This window comes from Caretta caretta, chromosome 12, assembly GCF_965140235.1.
Source record: "Caretta caretta isolate rCarCar2 chromosome 12, rCarCar1.hap1, whole genome shotgun sequence".
Lineage (NCBI taxonomy): Eukaryota > Metazoa > Chordata > Testudines > Cheloniidae > Caretta > Caretta caretta.
Window position 1 is genome coordinate 10,156,579 of NC_134217.1, and position 14,025 is coordinate 10,170,603.

Genomic DNA, 14,025 nt, shown 5'->3' on the forward strand with positions numbered 1-14,025 from the left:
GATCACATAAGAAATTTTTACAAAATCGCAATTGCTTCACTCCTGTTCATTTCAAAGCATCAGTGTGATCAAATGAGAACAAATGCCAAAAAGTTCATATTGAGTAGAAGCTTTTGAATTGTCCACAAGGATCCTTAAGTCCTTCCTGTGTGGTTCATTCTTTAGAACCCAACAATGTGTACAAGTAGTTCACTTTCTTGCTTTCAGTGCGTCTTAGTTTTCATTATGGAAACTCGTCTGTTGGCATAGCTTGCTTAGGTCTCTCTAAGGTTCACAAATCTTCTCTAGTCTTGACTAACCTAAATACTGCTGCAGCTGTAAGCTTTGCTACCTCACTATTCTCCTACTTTCAGATCACTGTTAACTCCATATTATGCTCCAGTATTTAAGTCAAATGACTGGAAATAGAAGGTTCTAGAAACTCTCCGGTAATACTCTGATGGGACCAGGGAATAGCTTTACCAAAGCCATCAGTATTGCCAATAACTCAAGAACCACTCCTTCAATTCATAGTAATTAAGCCCTCAGACTAGGTCCTTGTCTACCCCTCTCCTCACTAAGAAAAATAGTCAAAGTGACATTGATGGATTTTATGGTAGTGTATCACACCATATTAATTTAATGATGAAAATTTACTTGAGTTTTGGAGTTTCAAATCAGTATTCAGTTCATTCCTGTCTACGCAAAATCCTCTTGCACTTTCCAGGAGGCCTAGTGAATAGTGCATTTGTTATAAAATCCTGATGGGCAAGGGCTTAATATCTCAAATATTTTTCAATATTTTTATTTTAACAACTAACCTAAGGAAGCTTTCAGTTGTATGATATGAATGACTTCAAAGCAATCAAGTAGGTGATCAAGCTTAACTCTAGATAAGCAGCTGTAAATCCATCCTACAGCAAAAATCTAAACCCCACACCTTGAATACTGTGTGCAATTCTGCTCACCTCATCTCAAAAAAGATGCATTAGAAAAAATTACAGAGAAGGGCAACAAAAACGATTGGGGTATGGAACAGCATCCAGAGGAGATCAAAAGGAGACTGGGACTGTTCATCTCTTTTTCTAAGATGACTAAGGGAGGATATGATAGACATCTATAAAATCATGAATGGTGTGGAGAAAGGGAATAGAGAAGTGTTATTTACCCATTCACATCACACACAAACCAGGGGTCAGTCAATGACATTAATAGGCAGCAGTTTTAAAACAAACAAAAAGGAAATACTTCACACAATGCACAGTCAACTTGTGGAACTCACTGCCAGGAGATGTTGTGAAGGCCAGAAGTATAATTAGATAAATTCATGGAGGATAGGCCATCAATGCTATTATCCAAGATGGTCAGGGACACAACCCCATGGTGTGGGTGTCCCTAAGCCTCTGACTGCCAGAAGCTGGGACTGGATAACAGGGGATGGATCACTCAATAATTGTCCTGTTCATTCTCTCTGAAGCATCAGCAACTGTCAGAAGACTGGATACTGGGCTAGATGGACCACTGGTCTGACCCACTATGGCCATTCTTATGTTCTTACCTGTCCCCTCAGCTCCGCCTAACCTTTTTGTATAGTCCCTTGATGCATATTGTCCAAATGCTCAATTGAGAGGTCAGGTCCAGGGACTATTTATGTTGGTTGTGTAATGCTAAGTCCAATAGGGTCCTGATCCTGGTTCAGGGTCCTTAAGTGCTACTGCAGTAGCAAGACTGAAGAGATCATAGAGTTAGACTCTATGGCAGGGTAATACTTTTGTGACTTTTAAGGTGTCTTGTTCAGAGTGTTTTTTCACCCTATTTTCAGCCAGTGTCTGATATATTTGTGGGGGGATTGGTCACCATGGTCACATGGTACTATTTCCTTTTCTTGATTGGGACAAAGTAGTTTGCTAATCTGCCAAAGTAGGACAGTTTTGAAGGATGACTCCTCTCAGGCACTCCAGTGCCACCCAGTCATCATAGTGGTGCTAAGGCCTGGAGAGATTTAATTTTTGTTTAACATACTAGATGTGCTACATAACACCCAGCTGTAAACTGCATCCTAACAGTCTATTCTGCCCCTGCATCCTAACTCCACTTTCCAAAATGGAGGGTCTCTTCAGTCACACCCAAGTCCTTGCACAATGACAGCCACTGCTCCACACAGTCACCGAGTGAAATGCACATTTTCTGAGCACACCCTATGTATTACCGACTATGGAATGGCTTCAAACTTCACTGCACGCAAGCTTAGCATTCTTGCCAAGTCTCTCATCACTTAACTCCAATTCACTCCCCCATCATTTGTATGGGCATCGCAGCGATTTCACTTCTAAAATTATAAGTCAAGCTGGTTCTGTTTCAAAACTTCTCTTTGGCTTAAAATAAAAATATGGATCAGACTTGCAGTGGGAAACAAATCCAGTTATACAAACTGCAGTGGAGGTGCATTTTCCTCCCTGTAGCACAAATTTGTACCTGGAGCACATCACTTGTTTCACATCCTCAGCTGAAGCCACATTCACATACAAATACTGACGTTAAAATATTTATCGTTCCACACATCCAGCATTTCAACCTGAAGTCTCCTACCTTCCTCATCTGAACAGTAGGAAAACTGATGCTTACAGTGTCTGTTCTGCACAATATTTTGTCATTTGTTTCATCTCCTCCTCCAAATAGAAATGCTTTGAATAAAGAAAACAATGGGAGCCAGGCATGACAGCTCTAGAAAGTTGCTGACACTGCAGCCTCTCCTGTTGTCCCGGTACCTGCAACCAACAAACAATTTCTTACTTGAAAAGCCACCACATGCATGGACACTTGAGTACAGGACCACCACACACTACTGTGTTCAGGGTATTTTAGGTGACCTTGCTATTTCAAACAGGCAGCCTCCATGCATGGACCCGACTCTAAGAGGTCCACTCTTCTGGGGCTAGGCTAAATGAGAGTAGGAGTGAAGGGGTATGGAAGGAATCCTTTACCTACCCAATAGTTTGCAGAGTAAATGACTGGGGGAGCTGCATGCCAACAAATCCTCCAGTCCTGCTCCTCCTTTAGACCACTTTAGTCCCCCAAACCTTGCCGTTCAGGGACTAGCATGGAAGCCCAGCCCTCAGTGGGTGCATAACCACAACTCTGTCTCTACAAAATACTGCCCACCACTGCCTTGTACAGCAGAACCACATGGGTTCTACTGCCTGTGGGGCCTTCTGCTGCCATACGGTGGGTGGCAGGATATGTCCCCAGGCCTGCTCTTCCAATAGGCACTGGATCTGGGACCCAGCTACTTTCTTGTTGAGATGTCAAACTGGGGAGGGCTTGAGCTGGAAAAACTTCACACCTGGGTTTGCCCACAAATCTCCACATGGTGTTTTGGCTCCAGGTTCTACTTTATCCAGATCTTTGAAGTCCAGGGGTGGGGTCTGAATCAAGTACAGACTGGGCAGGGGAGAGGAAAAGGGGCAATTGCCCCAAAGCCCAGAATATATGGACATTTCTTCTGAAATCGGCAAAAGGGAAAACTACTTAACGCTTGGGTTGTCATTTGGCATTATTGTCAAGACTCCATTTCAAGGAAAAGTGGACACTTCTCATCTACTAGAAGTAAGGCCAATCTCTCTTCACTGACCCGTGGGAGGGGCTGGTATATCTAACGTAACATTCTAAATTAAGTGCACATGCCCTCCAAAATTAAACTGTTTCTCCTTGGCTGTACACTGGGGAAGATGGTACTCTAGGGTCTCTCATCCAGAAGGGTTTAATCTGCCATGATTGGGGATAAAAAACTCAAAAACGAAAGCTCAGACTGTGCAAAACCAACGAGCTGATCTGTGATGGGTTGGTACCGGCTCAATGGGCCATAACTAGTTCTACATTTGGCCTATGTCTAGAATGACATCACTTCAGAGAGCTTCTTACTTAAACATCTGTTCCTGTGGTTTCTTACATTAGTAAGACAGTGGTGAAGAATAAGCTTTGGATAGAGGAGTAATCAATGCGGATATCCTAAGAAGGCTACTAAACAGACTGTTCTGAACAAAATCAGTGAGAGAAATGAACCAAATAAATATTCCTCAGACCCCTGTCTTTCTCTCCAATGACCAGAACCTAGTTTCTGGGGAAAAAGCTTCCCACTGAATTGGGTGTTTTGATTGGTAACGTTTGAAGAGGGAATAGGCTCTCCACAGGCTCACAATGTCATGCTACTTAAAGATATTGAAATGGAAGGCAGGGTTATATCTGCTTTCAGAAGCCATTTTTATCCAAGTTGTAGAACATGGATGCTACTTGATTACTCCCCCCCCCCCGCCACCATTTTCAAAAGAACCACAAGAAGAAAAGGTCAGAAATACAGGGGCAATGTCTTGTAATTTGTCCCTGTGGAGTTTGTCAGCGTAAAGGGAAAAGAATTAATTTCAGACTACATAGTCCCTGTCCTCCAAAGCTCTCTGGCTTCTTTACCAACATAAGCCTCGCAGGCCCCTTCCAAGGCTGATAGCCACTCAGGTTTCAGAAGGGTGCAGCGAGGCAAGGAGACCTTAAGCTATAAGGAGACGACTTTTGGAAGCACCTTTTGAAAGTCAGTGGAACTTGTACTCCTAAAATCCCAGAGCTATTTTTGCAATTCTTCTCCTAAATTTGATGGTGCCTCAACTTGAGTGTCCAACATGTATGTGTATTAAGCTGGGCATCCAAAATGAGTGGACACTTGTAAAAATTTAGACCTAGCTGCTCCCCCCACCCCTTTCTAAAGTGATTTGGCAATTTAATAGCAGAGCTTATAATGGAACATGGGAGTCCCTACTGCTTGCTCTCAGGAGGAGGAAAGAGCTAAGCAATGCACTACACTACAGTAGACGCTAATAATGTGTGAAGATTCGGATCCTTTAGATAACCTCCAGTGCTAAGCCTTATTTTACTAAATACCCTGCTGTGAGCTTTCCAAACAAAGTCCCACATTATAAAAGTAAATAGAACTATGTAATCTCAATTTCCTTCTGAAAGTTAAACTAAAAACAGAAACTAGGTCATAAATTGAAAAGCAAGGTATCAATCATGGAATATCAGGGTTGGAAGGGACCTCAGGAGGTCATCTAGTCCAACCCCCTGCTCAAAGCAGGACCAATCCTAAATTTTTGCCCCAGATCCCTAAATGGCCCCCTCAGGGATTGAACTCACAACCCTGGGTTTAGCAGGCCAATGCTCAAACTACTGAGCTATCCCTCCCCCCGCCCCCCAATATTTAACTTGAAATTATGTATGGAGAGAAATACTATAAAACAAGCAACATGAAATATTATTCAACTGGGCACTGACCTCAGTTGCTTGATTTAGTCAAGCAGAAATATCACCTCTCCAATTTAGAATGTGGCTCTTAAGATGCATCTGTTAATTGCGATTCAGCATTGAGACTAATCTCTTTGAGCAATTTTGCACCTTTACTTTTAATAAAGGTACTCAACACATAGCAAGGAATCTGATGTCAGCCCAGGGCATGTAAATACTTATAAAAGGATTATTTCAGTAGAGCTGGTGCCAATTCACTGGAGCAAAATGTTTTACCAAATCTGTTAGAGATTTGAATAAACATTTACCAAAACACAGGTAGGTTTCCATTGGGAGTCTGACCATGTTCCATGGCATACAGCTCTGCAGGAACTGGGTCTCTCAGGGATGTTGGTGGTTAGAGACAACTTCTGCATATCTAAATTCTAATTAGATGAATTATCAATTTTCCTTTCTGTCCCTAACTTGATGTGGCATTGCTGTTAAGTCATGTTCCATTTCAGATGAAGATGGTTGCATTTAGTGGTGGATGAAGCGATTTGAATACCTGGGGTCAAAACACTACAGTAACTATTACGACTTCTTCTATAGGTCTCCAAGACATCTGAAAGCTTCATGGGACTTCCTGAGAATACGGGCTACCTTTGACTAGGATGTTTGCAAGATTTTCTGTGATTGCAGTATAGCCAATTGCTCAGATGGATGGTGTACCAGTACTACTGAAAGAGTAGGAATTCTTGACCAACCCTTTGAAATAAGGATAATCTTTAAATGTAGCTAGTGGGTGGTTAAATCACAGATGCATATACAAGGACCTGAAAGGTCTCAGTGCAATATCCCAAGTCTGAAACAATGCACTGCTGCTGGAATTTAGGACAGGGGTGAGGGGCCCCCTGCAGCTTAATCCAAGTACATTCTGAAGAGTTACTTTTACCCCTCATCAAGCTCCTATGGCCTTGACCCAAGGAATATTGGGGAAGTAGCTTTGATTGCAAGGGAAAGTGATAAAAGGAAGGTAACTGGGATTGGGGAAAAAAATCTGAATTCCACAGCTACCTAAAATTCAGAAGCAGCCACCCCTTAATGACAAATCATTGGTTCCTCTTCAAGCAGCGTCTCTGGCGGGGTTGCACGTTATCTTGGGTGCATAACTAGAGGGAAAGAGTAGAAGTAATTCCCCTCATTGTCTCTCTCCTATTGCGTTTTACTTTTCCACATCCTCTGCCCTCACTTCTCGTTGTCCCTGCCCATCCCATCCCAACCTGCAGTTCATTCAGTGCCCCTTGCCATGCAGGAAATGGAGCCCTGTAAAGTGTAAGGGAAGTATCACATTTAGAAAGTGAATTTGTTCCATGACAGTTTGGAGACCTTAAAAGGAAAGGATTATAAAAATGTTCTTCAGGCAGTATATTCTGTTGTCACAAGAGGGAACTGTACTACCGCACAGTACGTCTGTTTCAGAGTGGGTTTGACTAGTCACAGTGTTGCCTTCTGTTACCAGAAATAGAAAAAAATAAATACACAAGTGAAGGTTCAACAGAGGGGCATGTCTTCAGTACAGAAAAAGGGCTCGTCTCTAATGAGGTAAGGACAATTTGGTGCTGCTAGGTGGCATTACAACAACAGTAGGGTTACCAAGTTTGGTTGGACATATTCCTTGAGGTTTTATGACAATCTTTAATTAAAGAAAAAAACAAGGAGCATAAGCTTTCGAGGGCTAAAACCCACTTCCTAGAGATTCCAGGGCATTCCCAGAGGATTTCTTTCCTGGAACAGCTGTTAGAGAGAATGCCTGAGCAAGTGCTGTTTAAGAAAGCTACGGAGAAGCTCCCCCTGCATTGCTGGTTCAGGGTAAGCTATCTCTTGATCCAAGCGTTCAGCTCCCTGCTCAGCCCCACCAGCTCAGACAACCCCCACACACTGATGCCTGGGCTGATTAGTCATCCTCTCCCACAGCTCAGATCCACTCACTCAATGGACATCTCTGGACTCAGGACACACCCAAACAATCATCCAGGTTCAGAGTCATCCCCTCTTCTACCAGGCACCCACCACTCTCAGGCTCAGAACTCTGCTCCATTTCTCCAGAAAGGGGGACAGGATTACAGGTGCCCCTATACTGCCTGGGACTACCTCCACTGAAGCCTGTATATTCCCACCTCTGGCTTTCTGGGCTGCAGGGTAGAAACCCCTCCCCCCACTAGTTGTACTGCAGCCTCTAAGGACAAAAGCTAGCCCAGCCCCTCCCCCAGCAGTTCCCAGTGGTTGGTTGCCCTGCATTACAGCTGGTATAGGGAAAGGTTTAGCCACAGTAACTAATAACCAGCTATAGATCTTGATATTTTTGCAGTACAGGCTCTTCTCTAGAAGAGCCAGGTGTGAGTGAGCACATTCCCTTCCCACAGGCTAAGTCTAAGGCATTGCTGGTGTAACACACACTTTAACCTCTCCCCTACTGTAGTCTAGATTTCCAGTAAGATTCCCAACAGGGATACTTGCTCAGACAGCAACACCTTTCTTACTGGAGGGCAAGATCACAGAAGTCTGACTGCACCCACTGCAGATTAGATTTCAAATGACATATGGTCTTCACTTCCTGCTCCTAAGGGGAGTTTGAGTCAGACCTTCAGAATCCCAAACTGCCTCCAAAAGAAACATGTCCCAGAGAGGCTCTCTTTCTGTGCAAGCCCAGATAAGTGATGCAAGACCTGCACCCTTGGACAGTACAGTACTTGTAGCATTACTCATAATTTCACTGAAAGAATGTTTGAACATGCTGTACCTAGATAATTACATAACAAAACATGTCTATGGGGGAAGCTACATACCAACTGCAGGTGGCTACCACATTGTCCTTTGGAAGAGCATATGGGCTCTTATTCTCTCTGGTAGGTGGGAGACAACAGTCAAAGCAAAATAAGGACTGAGACAGTAGAAATTTATAATGAATTAAATATGGTAATTCCTTAATCCATGCTTTTCTATTGTGCAGCTCCCATAAACCAGAGTAATGTGCAACACAAAATTGATTACCAGCAGGAGAGTGGGATGGGAGGAGGTATTGTTTCATGGTCTCTGTGTATATAATGTCTTCTGCAGTTTCCACAGTATGCATCCGATGAAGTGAGCCGTAGCTCATGAAAGCTTATGCTCAAATAAATTGGTTAGTCTCCAAGGTGCCACAAGTACTCCTTTTCTTTTTACAAAATTGATTGTTGTAAACGTATGACGCTAATTAATTAGCCCAGTGAATCCTCCCATGCAGGAGGGGGCAAGAACAAGGCCATTGATATGGCTTAGATCTTCTGTAGCCCCTGCATGGATTATTTTGAATCTCAGAAAAGTGATCATAACAAGGATTTAGAGTACTAAGGTGCAGTAGACATAGTTCCACATCGATGTACAAGCTGTGCGCTCCTCAGTTGTGTTTCCGAGTTCTGGGAGTGGGGCACTTGTTAAACAGCAGAATGCAGTTTATGCCTCTGATCACGGTTGTATGTGTCCTAAATGAAGATTCAGATAAACTTTGAGTCATTTATTCACTGGGAGGAAAATGACTACTTGCAGAACCCCCATTTTCCAAACTACCTGACAGTTAAGACTTAAGACTGTTTTAAGGTGTCTTGGGGCTAAAAGGGTTAAATATCCTCTTGAGAAATTTCATTCATATCACATGCCCCCTCACAAAGTGCCTGCAGTTAAAAGCAAGAGGCCTGCTGTTCTAGAGCTAGGAGATTTGATGTAGTTTATGAAGATTTTCACATCAGAGCCAGCTTGGTCATCTTGGCTGTTAACTACAGCCAACAGTTGTAAACTGTGCACTGTTCACAGTTCTCTATGAAACATCTCAGGCCTCGTGATCTGGGATGCTGTATGTGAGACCTCAATGGCCCTGTTTTCCATAGGGAGGTGCTCGGTGCTTCTGAAACATGGGCCTCTACGAGCTGGGCAATGAAGGATTTACATGGTGCAGGTCATGCATGGGCTCTCCATGGCTGGGTGAATTTCACAGGTGTCCAAAATGGAATTATCTAAATGTTTGATATCCTTAAGGGAAGCATCCCTTGATCTGTTTTTGATGAAACCCTATAAACTCTCTCCCGATTTCACACAAAAAAGCAAAAGCCCAAAACTGGGTCTTGAGAGATTCTGGATTCAGATTTTGAAAGGTATGCAGGCGACTCTGTGCTCAGCATTGGCCTGCCTAGTTAATTTAGGAGCCTAAGTCTCATTTTCAAAAGGGAGTTAAACACTTAGAAGCCTAAATCACTTTTGAAAAAAAATCAGAGCTTTATTCTTCCCATGCTTCAGGTTCCCATACTTGCTGAACAGTTTCTGGCCTGAAGGGTATTATCTCGCTGACTGTACACCTTGGGGATGTGCTTACAGAATGGCTAAGCAAGCCTAAAATGCCAAAGCACCAATACATGGCTTCCCAAACTGTCACACCTTGACAGGACAGGAGTTAGCTACCTGTAGTGGGGCAGAAAGAAGAGGGGTCACTAGTGGTTCAGGTTTGGAGACACATTCTCTGGGGTTTTATTGTCAGGGTGCAGGATTTCATTTCCTCCATGTACTTTTCCAAGGAATTAACTTTTTTATATATAAAGAGAGTGCCATCCACACAGGGTAGCTCTTCCATTTCTACAGTACCAGCTGGGAGCTAACATGTAGCTTAGCCCAAACAGACTCAACATATTAGTAGGCTGCACAACGGGGTGTCCTGGTCAGTAACAGATCCTGTAGAGAGGTTAGGCCTAAACTGGTGCTGTCCCACCTTGTAAGATCCCAGCTGGTAATGGGGAAACATAAGAGCTATCTTGTGGGGATTGGACTTCCCCCCCCTCCACATCTTAGACTTAATTGCTTGGAAAACTGCATAAAGAAAATTAAGTAGGTAACACCTCTGTCTGGGAATGAACTCCTGAAACTCCAGGCCATTGGCTTGGAGGTGTCACATAGGGACACCATGAGGACTAGGTGTAGACAGGGAGTGCTTCAAGGTCCCCTTCAGAATATGCCAAGACCTGTACACCTTATCAAGCATCTTTACAATGTGTTTTTAAAAAAAAACAAAAAAACACACACACACACAAGCTGCCTTCAAACCATGCAGAATCCTTAAGCTTTGACTCACTTAGTAGCCATATGCAGTGGTGAGCTGCCTCTGGCTCTTAGGGGTGGGGTGGGCACCCACTACAGTGGCCCTCAAGACCCTCCTTCCCGGTTCTGGGGGCAGTCAAGGGACAAAGGTGGATGGGGCAGGAGTGGGCCACGACCCCTTCGTGGGGTGAGAAGGGAACTGGTTGTTAAGATTTTGGCAGCTCATCACTAGCTGTATGGGGTCCATTTACAACCTCCCCTCCCCCCTTGATACCAATGAGATTTCAGGGTATAGATGAACTAGTAGGACACTTGCCATGCTGCTCCAGCTGGAGTCTCCCCTCCCTCTTTCGGAAGGGCTTGTGATCTGTGCTTGGAGGTTCCATGGAGGGCCGGCTCCAGGTACCAGCAAAGCAAGCACATGCGTGGGGCAGCACATGTCCACAGGCGGCCTTCCAGCCCCTCCCCCCCCCCGCCCTTCTCTCGGGGCAGTTGTGCTCTCGGAGCTGTGCCACTTAAATGGGGCGAGGGTGCTGTGCCCCGGGCCACAGCAGGAAGGGGAAGCCCCAGCCCCAGGATGCTGAGCTGCCAGGGCCCAGCCGCTACCTGGGGAGGAGAGGGCAAGTCCTGCCAGGGAGCCGGGGCTGCGCTGCCTTGTACCACCCCTTATCTCGGGGCTTCTCTGTGCAGAGGTGGGCAAACTACAGGCTGCGGGCCACATCCTGAGCTCCCAGCCGGGGAGGCTAGCCCCCAGCCTCTCCCCTGCTGTAAGCCCTCCCCTGCGGCCTCAGTGTGCCGTGCCACCAGCACTCTGGCCTGCCGCTCTTGCCAGGCGGCGTGGTGGGCTCTGGCATGGTAAGGGGGCGGGGGGGCAGTTAGGGGATGGGGGGCCTGTCAGGGGCAGGGGTGTGGATAGGGGTTGGGGCAGTCAGGGGGGAGATAGGGGATGGGGGCCAGGCTGTTTGGGGAGGCACAGCTTTCCCTACCTGGCCCCTCTATATAGTTTTGGAACCCTGATGTGGCCCTTGGGCCAAAAGGTTTGCCCACCCCTGCAGTAAATATTACCCATCCTTAGTGATTAAATTTGGGAACACCCTAAAATATGCAGTTTGATAAGATGCAGTCACATGAGACTCATATTGGAGCTCATCCACAATAAATAATATTGTTTTCAAAAAAAGTCATAATCTATTGCCACCCAGACTTCCTGTGACCTTGGGTGAGTCAGTCAGTCTGTTCTCCAACAATGGGTCTGTTCTACCTACCCTCCAGGGGTGTAGTGAGCACAGATTAGAATCTGAGCACTCAGTTGTTATGGTGATGGAGGGGCCAGATAAATACATAAAATAGATGCATGTAAAAGTGTCATTTAAAAAAAAAAAAAAGTAAGCTCTCAAGAGTTGCCCTACAGGGATAAAATAGCATATTGGCCAGAAAGCTGGCTAATGTAGTTCAATTTCTCTAGCTACAACAGGCCACTACAAGTGTAGTGCTGCAATTCCAGGACTGGTGCAGGGAGCTGTATTCACCTACTGCATTGAAAAGGCTTACGTTACAACTAAAGTTGAGGATACCGAAACTAGAGCTAAGAGCTAAAGACAGTTGTGACAGCTGGGCCTACAAAATGTACCCCCTACTGTAAGCTCAAATGTAAAAAGGGAGAAAGTTCATAAGAGGTTACAATAACCTATAATTTTTAGCTACTTGGAAATTAACTGTGAAAAACCAATTATAAACAAGTGTAAAACAAGCAGACAAAGAAGCTGGATTAGTCCAAACAAAAATGACTTGTTGATATAATTCAAGGACTGTTGAAATCATGCTTTGTAAAAAACAGAAGCTGTGGAACCAGACGCTAACAGACCAAAACCGGAGCGACAAATATTAGACCTAATTGGTGGACAAAATGAAAGGGATTAACAAGATCACCCACTTTTCAGGGGTCTTAGAGAGAGACGGGGGGAGAACCCACACTTCAGTTCTCTTCCTTCTATCCCACTCTGCATCCTAGTTCATTTTCATCTCATTTTCTTCCCCCCAGCTCATCCCTCAATCTGCCAGCACTGCAACTCATCTAAAGAACTTTCTTCCTAAGAGGAAGGCCAGCTGGCTCACTCTCCTGGTTTTTCCATCAGATCCTGAAGTAAATCATCCTGCATTCATCCACACCTGCTTGGTCTATGGAGAAAGGGTCCAACCAGAGGATGGTCCTGACCAGAACACAATTAACCTGGCTCCAAGCAGCAGGTGTCATGGTCAAGTTGCATCCACTTGGAACTAGTCTGCAGTCCAGATGTTCCCAAAACATCAACAAAAGCCATATTTTTACCATCTTTTCTATCCCATCTCCTCCACCTTGTGTCTAGCTGTTTGTTAAGAACAGAATAAGTGAATGCCTTTCATGACAGAGTAAAATTAAGCTTCTCTTTCATCAAAGAAAGGCTGCTCTGAAAATAAGAGACTGATATTTTGACTCTAAAAAACCTTTGATAAGGTCTGACCAAGTTTGTTTTTAAAATCAGTGTCAAGATAAATACTATTTCCTGATCTTGTATTTAATCAAGAACTATTTAACAGGGACAAAGTGGTTCCTCCTTCCCCCCCACCCACCCAGGTAAAGCCACGTGGTGCTGATAAATGGTGGATAAATAGCCCTGAGGAATGACCTCTCTGCAAAGAGCAGGAGCCGCAGCCAAGTGATTGCCACTAATAACCTCACTTCTATAGCCCTGCCATTCATTGCACCTCAGGTCTGACCTGGAGGAAGCAACTCAGGACACAAGCTGCTAACTCCATGTCCAGTCAGTTCTTGGTCCTGGGTACCTAATGGTGCACCTGTGTTGGTGACTTTTAAATGTGAACATGTTAGAAACCAGTCTCCGGCAGCTTTTGGAGAAATGGCTTTCAGCTGCCATAGGTCTGGGCTGGATTAGTACTGGTGAATGGTTGAGTTGTGTATTATCCTCATAAGAGCCCTAACAGTTCCCTCTGGAACAACAATTTAAGGAGAGTTGGGAAAACTTGATTTGCACAAAAAATCTGACACACTTCTCCCCCCAGAAGCAAGTTCTGATCCTTTGGCTTCCTCCACCCATTATCCAGCAGGTGGACAGGAGGTCCTGTTCTTAGACCAGCTGTTTGTTAAAACCAATACAGGCCATAATTAATGCAAACATAAAACTCATCTCCCAGATAAGCCTGTGCCTGCTTACTCCCACTTTAATGCTTAATGAGCTAGGTTGGCTTGCAGTCCAGTTTCCTATAAGGCAAAACAGCAAAGGTCTTTTATAGTCAGTAGCATTCCTGGGGGGGAGGGGGTTAAAAGCTCTCATAAAAAGGGAAAGCACAGAGTGGGGATTATAGCGAGTGATCCAGATAGCCAGGTTCTCATCACAGCCCAGCTATCTGTGTGCGTGGATTATTTAATGGGAACTAGTAGTATTCATTCAAGAGCCAGGGATTGTGGTAAGCCAAGTTTGAAGGCTAGAAGCCCAAGTCCCCTAGGCTACAGCTGAGAGAGAGATAAGTGATCAGAACATCCTGGGGAACTGAGCCTTTTCAGTGTTCCTCCATACATCTATTTAGACAACCCTTGAATTTGTAGAATTAAGACCTGGTGTGAGGTTAACATACCAAACAAACCACATTCCCTTG